The 15,763-nt window shown below is 41.2% G+C and overlaps 1 protein-coding gene across 1 annotated transcript in view; it reads left to right on the top strand.

The window, feature by feature from the left end:
• Positions 1-2,581: 2,581 nt before the first annotated feature.
• HELZ2 (helicase with zinc finger 2) overlaps positions 2,582-15,763 on the top strand; it is a 79,052-nt gene continuing 65,870 nt past the window's right edge. Inside the window, 1 exon segment of the mRNA XM_075571698.1 lies at positions 2,582-3,099. The gene's annotated coding sequence lies outside the window, so the exon portion shown is untranslated.

A 15,763-nucleotide genomic window follows, 5' to 3' on the forward strand; every position in this document is an offset into this window, starting at 1 on the left:
CGTTGAGTGTAACACCACTGTGCTGACTCCGTTGACTCCGTGAAGGGCGCCGATAATGTCACTCGAGACTAGACCTGCAATGACAGGAAGCAGCCGGATAAATAAAGGAAAACAATGTTAACCGCTTAACCCAGAGTGTATAACATCGATCCTCAAACTGATAGAGAACCTATCGCATTAGCATAAGGTGCGTGAAATAAGACGAATATCCCAAAAAGTAGCGACAAGGCTGTATCACACAGTCTACATGACAGACCAGGGCACACACACATATCAAATGGTATGTGATATTTATTAGAACAAATAAAAATAAAATGTTGGTGACTGCTTAAACCCTTGGTATGTACTGTTCCCCCAATTGTTCACAGATCCAAAACTAGGGAGCGCAGATGGAATAACCGGAAGGTAAAAAAAAACCACAATGTAGTACAATAAGCCTAAAACAAGGCAGGTGAAGTGGATGGTGAGAGGGGTTATACTCGCGTATTCCCCAAATAATTAAAGCAATTCCCAAATCGGTGGCAATGAACTTCGCTGGTAATCTGATGGGAAGGACCTTTCCAAGAAAAGCCAGAGAGAAGAGAGTGATCGTGCCGCCGGTAAAATGATTCTTTATATTGCATCACCCATAACATTCAACACTGACATTGTTACAAATGCCTTAAAAGAATTGACGCAAAGTAAAGATGGTATTGGTTTGGAAGATCGTGCTCTCACCGCCTCCTCCCTCGCGATTTCGGCGTGATCCTGGAGGGTTCGGTTGGATGCCCAGATGTTCGCTTCCACTGCAGCCGCGTCTTTCTTGGATCCGCGTTGACGCAATTTACGTGTTTCACTCGCTGGTGGTTTCATCAGGAGTTTAATGAAACGGCCAGCGGTGAAATGCACAACACGTCGAATTTTATTGTTGCTACAATATAAAGAATATTTTTTAGTCTGCACGATCAGTCTCTTCTCCCTGGCTTTTCTTGGAAAGGTTCTCTGCTATCAGACTACCAGCGAAGATCATCACCACTGATTTTTGAATTGTTTTAATTATTTTTGGTTATACCCACATATTCCCCAATCACCATCCATGTCACCTGCCTTGTTTTAGGCTTCTTGTGTTTTTTTTTTTCTACTCTGGTTATTCCATCCGCTCCCTGGTTTTGGAAGGATAAAAAAAAATCCAACCTGGCTTACGTGAGACTAGTTTTAGGGACCGGAGTCTATGAAACGGTTTGGGTCAGTCCTCGTATTCACTGCTTTGCACACGATCTATGCCCCAAGCAGATGCGATTTCTTCAGGGCAGAATAGTGTGTGCGTGTGTGTGTGTGTGCGCACAAGGCACACACCCTTTAGTGCAAACTGGCCCTGCCTGTTGGCTGCTTCTCGAGAAAATCAGATGACAATGTGGAAAACAGGAAGAATAAAAACAAAACAAAGCGTACGCTCTCATGGTTTCTTTTCAGGGATTCGAAGGAGCATTCTTTGTGAAGTAAACACGGAATACTTTGCGGTTTAAAGTCCGATAATATCAGCAGGGCTGTGCTTGTGCGAGAGAGCTGATCGCGTGTCGCTGGAGGTTGTTTGAATGTATATGAAGAGATGGGGTACGGTCTTGAATGATTGTGTACAGATGAGCTAGGAAAATCCGCCGTGTTGATCCCTGAACACGACCTGTCACGGACCTACCGTATTCAATGGGCTCGCTGCGTACGTTTTGCTCCAATGTTGATACATGTTGCACTTTGTTTTAAGGGACAAAAACCTTGAAGCTCTTTCCACCTACGAAGGAACTCACTATGAATGGAAACGAGGGGGGGGGGGGGGGAATGTGCGCTCACTAGTTATAACAATAACTATGTGACGGTGTGAATGTTTGTTACTAGACGCCAGACACTGCACACACATCTCTGCAGGCGGTGGCCAACTCCAGTCCTCAAGGGCCACCAACAAGTCAGGTTTTAAGGATATCTCTGCTTCAGCACGGGTGGCTCAGCCTTTGCCTGAGGCACTCATTGAGCCACCGGTGCTGAAGCAGGGATATCCTGAAAACCTGACCTGTTGAAGTCCCTTGAGGACTAATGTTGGCCACCCCTGCTACAGGGCAACTACTCCACCTCACCCCAACAAGCCTTCCTATTTAACTAGCTGACATGGGATTCCTCTTGTACATCCCCGTTGCTCTGCACTGCACAGTTTGCAGTATGTGTGCTGAAAACACAGGTTGGGTTGTCATCAAACTGACTCTTGAGCCTTCTCGGCTTGTGTCCCCCTCTCTGCACTTCCTTATGCCCCCTGCATGTCATTCTCTGTACAACTACTGTTTATTGTCCCTTCTCCGGTCTCACCCTCCCTGTCTCTGCCCCCTTCTCCCCTCTCTTATTGCCCCCCTCCTTTTCTCTTTCTGTCCCTATCTCTCTTTGCCCCCTCCCTCTCTTTGCCCCCTCCCTCTCTCCCTTTTCGCTTTATTCTCCCTGCCCTGTGTCCCCCCTTCTTCTCTTCCCTTGCTCCCCCCCCCCCCCCCAGCCCCAGGTTATGTGCACACATTGCAGGAGGAGCCGGGGTATGACGCCACTCACCAGAATCTGGTTATTGGTCTGAAAATGCAGGGAGAAACGAAACTTACACATACCAGAAATAGAGAGAATCAATAGGGGGAGAGAGACAGCACAGACAGTACAGAATAGAGAGAGAGAGAGAGAGCTGAGAGACAGCACAGAATAGAGAGAGCTGAGAGACAGCACAGAATAGAAACAGCACAGAATAGAGAGAGCTGAGAGACAGCACAGAATAGAGAGAGCTGAGAGACAGCACAGAATAGAGAGAGCTGAGAGACAGCAGAGACAGTGCAGAATAGAGAGAGAGAGCTGAGAGGCAGCACAGAATAGAGAGAGCTGAGAGACAGCAGAGACAGTGCAGAATATAGAGAGAGAGCTGAGAGGCAGCACAGAATAGAGACAGACACAACAGAAAGAGAGAGAAAAAGAGAGTATAGAAACAGAGAAAGATGGAACGTGAAAGTAGAAATTGAATCCACAGAGACGGAAATAAAAGAGAAAACACTATTGAGGGTCCCAGGAACGGGGTGAGGACCAGAGACCCGAATCCTGCAGGTAAGAACCTTTATACCGACCCTGCCATATACACAGAGCCTACTCCAATCCTGTAACATTATACAGACCCTACTCCCATCCTGTAGCCGTATACATACCTTACTCCCATCCTATAATCTTATACAGACCCTACTCCCATCCTATAATCTTATACAGACCCTATTCCCATCCTATAATCTTATACAGACCCTATTCCCATCCTATAATCTTATACAGACTTTACTCCCATCCTATAATCTTATACAGACCCTACTCCCATCCTGTAACCGTATACATACCTTACTCCCATCCTATAATCTTATACAGACCCTACTCCCATCCTATAATCTTATACATACCCTATTCCCATCCTATAATCTTATACAGACCCTACTCCCATCCTATAATCTTATACATACCCTACTCCCATCCTATAATCTTATACAGACCCTATTCCCATCCGATAACCTTATACAGACCCTATTCCCATCCTATAATCTTATACAGACTTTACTCCCATCCTATAATCTTATACAGACCCTACTCCCATCCTGTAACCGTATACATACCTTACTCCCATCCTATAATCTTATACAGACCCTACTCCCATCCTATAATCTTATACATACCCTATTCCCATCCTATAATCTTATACAGACCCTACTCCCATCCTATAATCTTATACATACCCTACTCCCATCCTATAATCTTATACAGACCCTATTCCCATCCGATAACCTTATACAGACCCTACTCCCATCCTATAATCTTATACAGACACTACTCCCATCCTATAATCTTATACAGACCCTACTCCCATCCTATAATCTTATACAGACCCTATTCCCATCCGATAACCTTATACAGACCCTACTCCCATCCTATAATCTTATACAGACCCTATTCCCATCCGATAACCTTATACAGACCCTACTCCCATCCTATAATCTTATACAGACCCTACTCCCATCCTATAATCTTATACAGACCCTATTCCCATCCTATAATCTTATACAGACCCTACTTACATCCTATAATCTTATACAGACCCTACTCCCATCCTATAATCTTATACAGACCCTACTCCCATCCTATAATCTTATACAGACCCTACTCCCATCCTATAATATTATACAGACCCTACTCCAAACCTATAACCTTATACAGACCCTACTCCCATCCTATAATCTTATACAGACCCTACTCCCATCCTATAATCTTATACAGACCCTACTCCCATCCTATAATTTTATACAGACCCTACTCCCATCCTATAATCTTATACAGACCCTACTCCCATCCTAAAATCTTATACAGACCCTATTCCCATCCTATAATCTTATACAGACCCTATTCCCATCCTATAATCTTATACAGACCCTACTCCCATCCTATAATATTATACAGACCCTACTCCAAACCTATAACCTTATACAGACCCTACTCCCATCCTATAATCTTATACAGACCCTACTCCCATCCTATAATCTTATACAGACCCTACTCCCATCCTATAATTTTATACAGACCCTACTCCCATCCTATAATCTTATACAGACCCTACTCCCATCCTAAAATCTTATACAGACCCTATTCCCATCCTATAATCTTATACAGACCCTATTCCCATCCTATAATCTTATACAGACCCTACTCCCATCCTATAATCTTATACAGACCCTACTCCAAACCTATAACCTTATACAGACCCTACTCCCATCCTATAATCTTATACAGACCCTACTCCCATCCTATAATCTTATACAGACCCTACTCCAAACCTATAACCTTATACAGACCCTACTCCCGTCCTATAATCTTATACAGACCATACTCCCAACCTATAACCTTATACAGACCCTACTCCCATCCTATAATCTTATACATACCCTATTCCCATCCTATAATCTTATACAGACCCTACTCCCATCCTATAATCTTATACATACCCTATTCCCATCCTATAATCTTATACAGACCATATTCCCATCCTATAACCTTATACAGACCCTACTCCCGTCCTATAATCTTATACAGACCCTACTCCCATCCTATAATCTTATACAGACCCTACTCCCATCCTATAATCTTATACAGACCCTACTCCCATCCTATAATCTTATACAGACCCTACTCCCATCCTATAATCTTATACAGACCCTACTCCCATCCTATAACCTTATACAGACCCTACCCCCATCCTATAATCTTATACATACCCTATTCCCATCCTATAATCTTATACAGACCCTACTCCCATCCTATAATCTTATACAGACCCTACTCCCATCCTATAATCTTATACAGACCCTACTCCCATCCTATAATCTTATACAGACCCTACTCCCATCCTATAATCTTATACAGACCCTACTCCCGTCCTATAATCTTATACAGACCCTACTCCCATCCTATAATCTTATACAGACCCTACTCCTATCCTATAATCTTATACAGACCCTACTCCCATCCTATCATCTTATACAGACCCTATTCCCATCCTATCATCTTATACAGACCCTACTCCCATCCTATAATCTTATACAGACCCTACCCCCATCCTATAATCTTATACAGACCCTACTCCCATCCTATAATCTTATACAGACCCTACTCCCATCCTATAATCTTATGCATACCCTACTCCCATCCTATAATCTTATACAGACCCTATTCCCATCCTATAATCTTATACAGACTTTACTCCCATCCTATAATCTTATACAGACCCTACTCCCATCCTATAATATTATACAGACCCTACTCCAAACCTATAACCTTATACAGACCCTACTCCCGTCCTATAATTTTATACAGAACCTACTCCCGTCCTATAATTTTATACAGAACCTACTCCAATCCTATAATCTTATACAGACCCTATTCCCATCCTATAATCTTATACAGACCCTACTCCCGTCCTATAATCTTATACAGACCCTATTCCCATCCTATAATCTTATACAGACCCTACTCCCGTCCTATAATCTTATACAGACTTTACTCCCATCCTATAATCTTATACAGACCCTACTCCCATCCTATAATATTATACAGACCCTACTCCAAACCTATAATCTTATACAGACCCTACTCCCATCCTATAATTTTATACAGAACCTACTCCAATCCTATAATCTTATACAGACCCTACTCCCATCCTAAAATCTTATACAGACCCTAATCCCATCCTATAATCTTATGCAGACCCTATTCCCATCCTATAATCTTATACAGACCCTATTCCCATCCTATAATCTTATACAGACCCTACTCCCATCCTATAATCTTATACAGACCCTACCCCCATCCTATAATCTTATACAGACCCTACTCCCATCCTATAATCTTATACAGACCCTACTCCCATCCTATAATCTTATACAGACCCTACTCCCGTCCTATAATCTTATACAGACCCTACCCCCATCCTATAATCTTATACAGACCCTACTCCCATCCTATAATCTTATACAGACCCTACTCCCATCCTATAATCTTATACAGACCCTACTCCCATCCTATAATCTTATACAGACCCTACTCCCGTCCTATAATCTTATACAGACCCTACTCCCATCCTATAATCTTATACAGACCCTACTCCCATCCTATAATCTTATACAGACCCTACTCCCATCCTATAATCTTATACAGACCCTTCTCCCATCCTATAATCTTATACATACCCTATTCCCATCCTATAATCTTATACAGACCCTACTCCCATCCTATAATCTTATACAGACCCTACTCCCATCCTATAATCTTATACAGACCCTACTCCCATCCTATAACCTTATACAGACCCTACTCCCATCCTATAATCTTATACAGACCCTACTCCCATCCTATAATCTTATACAGACCCTACTCCCATCCTATAATCTTATACATACCCTATTCCCATCCTATAATCTTATACAGACCCTACTCCCATCCTATAATCTTATACAGACCCTACTCCAAACCTATAACCTTATACAGACCCTACTCCAAACCTATAACCTTATACAGACCCTACTCCCATCCTATAATCTTATACAGACCCTACTCCCATCGTATAATCTTATACAGACCCTACTCCCATCCTATAATCTTATACAGACCCTACTCCCATCCTATAATCTTATACAGACCCTACTCCCATCCTATAATCTTATACAGACCCTACTCCCATCCTATAATCTTATACAGACCCTATTCCCATCCGATAACCTTATACAGACCCTACTCCCATCCTATAATCTTATACAGACCCTACTCCCATCCTATAATCTTATACAGACCCTACTCCCATCCTATCATCTTATACAGACCCTACCCCCATCCTATAATCTTATACAGACCCTATTCCCATCCTATAATCTTATACAGACCCTACTCCCGTCCGATAACCTTATACAGACCCTACTCCCATCCTATAATCTTATACAGACCCTACTCCCATCATATAATCTTATACAGACCCTACTCCCATCCTATAATCTTATACAGACCCTACTCCCATCCTATCATCTTATACAAACCCTACCCCCATCCTATAATCTTATACAGACCCTACTCCCATCCTATAATCTTATACAGACCCTATTCCCATCCTATAACCTTATACAAACCCTATTCCCATCCTATAATCTTATACAGACCCTACTCCCATCCTATAATCTTATACAGACCCTACTCCCGTCCTATAATCTTATACAGACCCTACTCCCATCCTATAATCTTATACAGACCCTACCCCCATCCTATAATCTTATACAGACCCTACTCCCATCCTATAATCTTATACAGACCCTACTCCCATCCTATAATCTTATACAGACCCTACTCCCATCCTATAATCTTATACAGACCCTACTCCCATCCTATAATCTTATACAGACCCTACTCCCATCCTATAATCTTATACAGACCCTACCCCCATCCTATAACCTTATACAGACCCTACTCCCATCCTATAATCTTATACATACCCTACTCCCATCCTATAACCTTATACAGACCCTACTCCCATCCTATAACCTTATACAGACCCTACTCCCATCCTACAATCTTATACAGACCATATTCCCATCCTATAATCTTATACAGACCCTACTCCCATCCTATAATCTTATACAGACCCTACTCCCATCCTATAATCTTATACAGACCCTACTCCCATCCTATAATCTTATACAGACCCTACCCCCATCCTATAATCTTATACAGACCCTACTCCCATCCTATAATCTTATACAGACCCTACTCCCATCCTATAATCTTATACAGACCCTACTCCCATCCTATAATCTTATACAGACCCTACCCCCATCCTATAATCTTATACAGACCCTACTCCCATCCTATAATCTTATACAGACCCTACTCCCATCCTATAATCTTATACAGACCCTACTCCCATCCTATAATCTTATACAGACCCTACTCCCATCCTATAATCTTATACAGACCCTACTCCCATCCTATAATCTTATACAGACCCTACTCCCATCCTATAATCTTATACAGACCCTACCCCCATCCTATAACCTTATACAGACCCTACTCCCATCCTATAATCTTATACATACCCTACTCCCATCCTATAATCTTATACAGACCCTACTCCCATCCTATAACCTTATACAGACCCTACTCCCATCCTATAATCTTATACAGACCATATTCCCATCCTATAATCTTATACAGACCCTACTCCCATCCTATCATCTTATACAGACTTTACGCCCCATCCTATAACTTTATAAATCGACCCTACTCCCATCCTATAATCTTATACAGACCCTACTCCCATCCTATAATCTTATACAGACCCTACTCCCATCCTATAATCTTATACAGACCCTACTCCCATCCTATAATCTTATACAGACCCTACTCCTATCCTATAATCTTATACAGACCCTACTCCCATCCTATAATCTTATACAGACCCTACTCCCATCCTATAATCTTATACAGACCCTACTCCCATCCTATAATCTTATACAGACCCTACTCCCATCCTATAATCTTATACAGACCCTACTCCCATCCTATAATCTTATACATACCCTATTCCCATCCTATAATCTTATACAGACCCTACTCCCGTCCGATAACCTTATACAGACCCTACTCCCATCCTATAATCTTATACAGACCCTATTCCCATCCTATAACCTTATACAAACCCTATTCCCATCCTATAATCTTATACAGACCCTACTCCCATCCTATAATCTTATACAGACTTTACGCCCCATCCTATAACTTTATAAATTGACCCTACTCCCATCCTATAATCTTATACAGACTCGACTCCCATCCTATAATCTTATACAGACCCTACTCCCATCCTATAATCTTATACAGACCCTACTCCCATCCTATAATCTTATACAGACCCTACTCCCATCCTATAATCTTATACAGACCCTATTCCCATCCTATAATCTTATACAGACCCTACCCCCATCCTATAATCTTATACAGACCCTACTCCCATCCTATAATCTTATACAGACCCTACTCCCATCCTATAATCTTATACAGACCCTACTCCCGTCCTATAATCTTATACAGACCCTACTCCCATCCTATAATCTTATACAGACCCTACTCCCATCCTATAACCTTATACAGACCCTACTCCCATCCTATAATCTTATACAGACCCTACTCCTATCCTATAATCTTATACAGACCCTACTCCCATCCTATAATCTTATACAGACCCTACTCCCATCCTATCATCTTATACAGACCCTACTCCCATCCTATAATCTTATACAGACCCTACTCCCATCCTATAATCTTATACAGACCCTACTCCCATCCTATAATCTTATACAGACCCTACTCCCATCCTATAATCTTATACATACCCTACTCCCATCCTATAATCTTATACAGACCCTACTCCCATCCTATAATCTTATACATACCCTATTCCCATCCTATAATCTTATACAGACCCTACTCCCGTCCTATAATCTTATACAGACCCTACTCCCATCCTATAACCTTATACAGACCCTATTCCCATCCTATAATCTTATACATACCCTACTCCCATCCTATAATCTTATACAGACCCTACTCCCATCCTATAATCTTATACAGACCCTACTCCCATCCTATAATCTTATACAGACCCTACTCCCGTCCTATAATCTTATACAGACCCTACTCCCATCCTATAATCTTATACAGACCCTACTCCCGTCCTATAATCTTATACAGACCCTACTCCCATCCTATAATCTTATACATACCCTACTCCCATCCTATAATCTTATACATACCCTACTCCCATCCTATAATCTTATACAGACCCTACTCCCGTCCTATAATCTTTTACAGACCCTACTCCCATCCTATAATCTTATACAGACCCTACTCCCATCCTATAATCTTATACAGACCCTACTCCCATCCTATAATCTTATACAGACCCTACTCCCGTCCTATAATCTTATACAGACCCTACTCCCATCCTATAATCTTATACAGACCCTACTCCCATCCTATAATCTTATACAGACCCTACTCCTATCCTATAATCTTATACAGACCCTACTCCCATCCTATAATCTTATACAGACCCTATTCCCATCCTATAATCTTATACATACCCTACTCCCATCCTATAATCTTATACAGACCCTACTCCCATCCTATAATCTTATACATACCCTATTCCCATCCTATAATCTTATACAGACCCTACTCCCATCCTATAATCTTATACATACCCTACTCCCATCCTATAATCTTATACAGACCCTATTCCCATCCTATAATCTTATACATACACTACTCCCATCCTATCATCTTATACAGACCCTACTCCCGTCCTATAATCTTATACAGACCCTACTCCCATCCTATAATCTTATACAGACCCTACTCCCATCCTATAATCTTATACATACCCTATTCCCATCCTATAATCTTATACAGACCCTACTCCCGTCCGATAACCTTATACAGACCCTACTCCCATCCTATAATCTTATACAGACCCTACCCCCATCCTATAATCTTATACAGACCCTACTCCCATCCTATAATCTTATACAGACCCTACTCCCATCCTATAATCTTATACAGACCCTACTCCCATCCTATAATCTTATACAGACCCTACTCCCATCCTATAATCTTATACAGACCCTACTCCCATCCTATAATCTTATACAGACCCTACTCCCATCCTATAATCTTATACAGACCCTACCCCCATCCTATAACCTTATACAGACCCTACTCCCATCCTATAATCTTATACATACCCTACTCCCATCCTATAATCTTATACAGACCCTACTCCCATCCTATAACCTTATACAGACCCTACTCCCATCCTATAATCTTATACAGACCATATTCCCATCCTATAATCTTATACAGACCCTACTCCCATCCTATCATCTTATACAGACTTTACGCCCCATCCTATAACTTTATAAATCGACCCTACTCCCATCCTATAATCTTATACAGACCCTACTCCCATCCTATAATCTTATACAGACCCTACTCCCATCCTATAATCTTATACACACCCTACTCCCATCCTATAATCTTATACAGACCCTACTCCTATCCTATAATCTTATACAGACCCTACTCCCATCCTATAATCTTATACAGACCCTACTCCCATCCTATAATCTTATACAGACCCTACTCCCATCCTATAATCTTATACAGACCCTACTCCCATCCTATAATCTTATACAGACCCTACTCCCATCCTATAATCTTATACATACCCTATTCCCATCCTATAATCTTATACAGACCCTACTCCCGTCCGATAACCTTATACAGACCCTACTCCCATCCTATAATCTTATACAGACCCTATTCCCATCCTATAACCTTATACAAACCCTATTCCCATCCTATAATCTTATACAGACCCTACTCCCATCCTATAATCTTATACAGACTTTACGCCCCATCCTATAACTTTATAAATCGACCCTACTCCCATCCTATAATCTTATACAGACTCGACTCCCATCCTATAATCTTATACAGACCCTACTCCCATCCTATAATCTTATACAGACCCTACTCCCATCCTATAATCTTATACAGACCCTACTCCCATCCTATAATCTTATACAGACCCTATTCCCATCCTATAATCTTATACAGACCCTACCCCCATCCTATAATCTTATACAGACCCTACTCCCATCCTATAATCTTATACAGACCCTACTCCCATCCTATAATCTTATACAGACCCTACTCCCGTCCTATAATCTTATACAGACCCTACTCCCATCCTATAATCTTATACAGACCCTACTCCCATCCTATAACCTTATACAGACCCTACTCCCATCCTATAATCTTATACAGACCCTACTCCTATCCTATAATCTTATACAGACCCTACTCCCATCCTATAATCTTATACAGACCCTACTCCCATCCTATCATCTTATACAGACCCTACTCCCATCCTATAATCTTATACAGACCCTACTCCCATCCTATAATCTTATACAGACCCTACTCCCATCCTATAATCTTATACAGACCCTACTCCCATCCTATAATCTTATACATACCCTACTCCCATCCTATAATCTTATACAGACCCTACTCCCATCCTATAATCTTATACATACCCTATTCCCATCCTATAATCTTATACAGACCCTACTCCCGTCCTATAATCTTATACAGACCCTACTCCCATCCTATAACCTTATACAGACCCTATTCCCATCCTATAATCTTATACATACCCTACTCCCATCCTATAATCTTATACAGACCCTACTCCCGTCCTATAATCTTATACAGACCCTACTCCCATCCTATAATCTTATACAGACCCTACTCCCGTCCTATAATCTTATACAGACCCTACTCCCATCCTATAATCTTATACAGACCCTACTCCCGTCCTATAATCTTATACAGACCCTACTCCCATCCTATAATCTTATACATACCCTACTCCCATCCTATAATCTTATACATACCCTACTCCCATCCTATAATCTTATACAGACCCTACTCCCGTCCTATAATCTTTTACAGACCCTACTCCCATCCTATAATCTTATACAGACCCTACTCCCATCCTATAATCTTATACAGACCCTACTCCCATCCTATAATCTTATACAGACCCTACTCCCGTCCTATAATCTTATACAGACCCTACTCCCATCCTATAATCTTATACAGACCCTACTCCCATCCTATAATCTTATACAGACCCTACTCCTATCCTATAATCTTATACAGACCCTACTCCCATCCTATAATCTTATACAGACCCTATTCCCATCCTATAATCTTATACATACCCTACTCCCATCCTATAATCTTATACAGACCCTACTCCCATCCTATAATCTTATACATACCCTATTCCCATCCTATAATCTTATACAGACCCTACTCCCATCCTATAATCTTATACATACCCTACTCCCATCCTATAATCTTATACATACACTACTCCCATCCTATCATCTTATACAGACCCTACTCCCGTCCTATAATCTTATACAGACCCTACTCCCATCCTATAATCTTATACAGACCCTACTCCCATCCTATAATCTTATACATACCCTATTCCCATCCTATAATCTTATACAGACCCTACTCCCGTCCGATAACCTTATACAGACCCTACTCCCATCCTATAATCTTATACAGACCCTATTCCCATCCTATAACCTTATACAGACCCTACTCCCGTCCTATAATCTTATACAGACCCTACTCCCATCCTATAACCTTATACAGACCCTACTCCCATCCTATCATCTTATACAGACCCTACTCCCATCCTATAATCTTATACAGACCCTACCCCCATCCTATAATCTTATACAGACCCTATTCCCATCCGATAACCTTATACAGACCCTACTCCCATCCTATAATCTTATACAGACCCTATTCCCATCCGATAACCTTATACAGACCCTACTCCCATCCTATAATCTTATACAGACCCTACTCCCATCCTATAATCTTATACAGACAATATTCCCATCCGATAACCTTATACAGACCCTACTCCAATCCTATAATCTTATACATACACTACTCCCATCCTATCATCTTATACAGACCCTACTCCCGTCCTATAATCTTATACAGACCCTACTCCCATCCTATAATCTTATACAGACCCTACTCCCATCCTATAATCTTATACATACCCTATTCCCATCCTATAATCTTATACAGACCCTACTCCCGTCCGATAACCTTATACAGACCCTACTCCCATCCTATAATCTTATACAGACCCTATTCCCATCCTATAACCTTATACAGACCCTACTCCCGTCCTATAATCTTATACAGACCCTACTCCCATCCTATAACCTTATACAGACCCTACTCCCATCCTATCATCTTATACAGACCCTACTCCCATCCTATAATCTTATACAGACCCTACCCCCATCCTATAATCTTATACAGACCCTATTCCCATCCGATAACCTTATACAGACCCTACTCCCATCCTATAATCTTATACAGACCCTATTCCCATCCGATAACCTTATACAGACCCTACTCCCATCCTATAATCTTATACAGACCCTACTCCCATCCTATAATCTTATACAGACAATATTCCCATCCGATAACCTTATACAGACCCTACTCCAATCCTATAATCTTATACAGACCCTATTCCCATCGTATAATCTTATACAGACCCTACTCCCATCCTATAACCTTATACAGACCCTATTCCCATCCTATAATCTTATACAGACCCTATTCCCATCCTATAACCTTATACAGACCCTATTCCCATCCTATAATCTTATACATACCCTACTCGCATCTTATTATCCTTATACAGAGCCTACTCCGCATCCTATATCCTTATACAGAGTCTACTCTCATCCTAGAATCTTATACAGCCCTTCTCCAATCCTATAATCTTATACAGACTTTACGCCCCATCCTATAACTTTATAAATCGACCCTACTCCCATCCTATAATCTTATACAGACTCGACTCCCATCTTATAATCTTATACAGACCCTACTCCCATCCTATAATCTTATACAGACCCTACCCCCATCCTATAATCTTATACAGACCCTACTCCCGTCCTATAATCTTATACAGACCCTACTCCCATCCTATAATCTTATACAGACCCTACTCCCGTCCTATAATCTTATACAGACCCTACTCCCATCCTATAATCTTATACATACCCTACTCCCATCCTATACTCTTATACAGACCCTACTCCCATCCTATAACCTTATACAGACCCTACCCCCATCCTATAATCTTATACAGACCCTACTCCCATCCTATAATCTTATACAGACCCTACTCCCATCCTATAATCTTATACATACCCTACTCCCATCCTATAATCTTATACAGACCCTACTCCCATCCTATAATCTTATACAGACCCTATTCCCATCCTATCATCTTATACAGACCCTACTCCTATCCTATAATCTTATACAGACCCTACTCCCATCCTATAATCTTATACAGACCCTACTCCCATCCTATCATCTTATACAGACCCTACTCCCATCCTATCATCTTATACAGACCCTACTCCCATCCTATAATCTTATACAGACCCTACTCCCATCCTATCATCTTATACAGACCCTACTCCCATCCTATCATCTTATACAGACCCTACTCCCA

This window comes from Ascaphus truei, chromosome 15 (genome assembly GCF_040206685.1).
Source record: "Ascaphus truei isolate aAscTru1 chromosome 15, aAscTru1.hap1, whole genome shotgun sequence".
Lineage (NCBI taxonomy): Eukaryota > Metazoa > Chordata > Amphibia > Anura > Ascaphidae > Ascaphus > Ascaphus truei.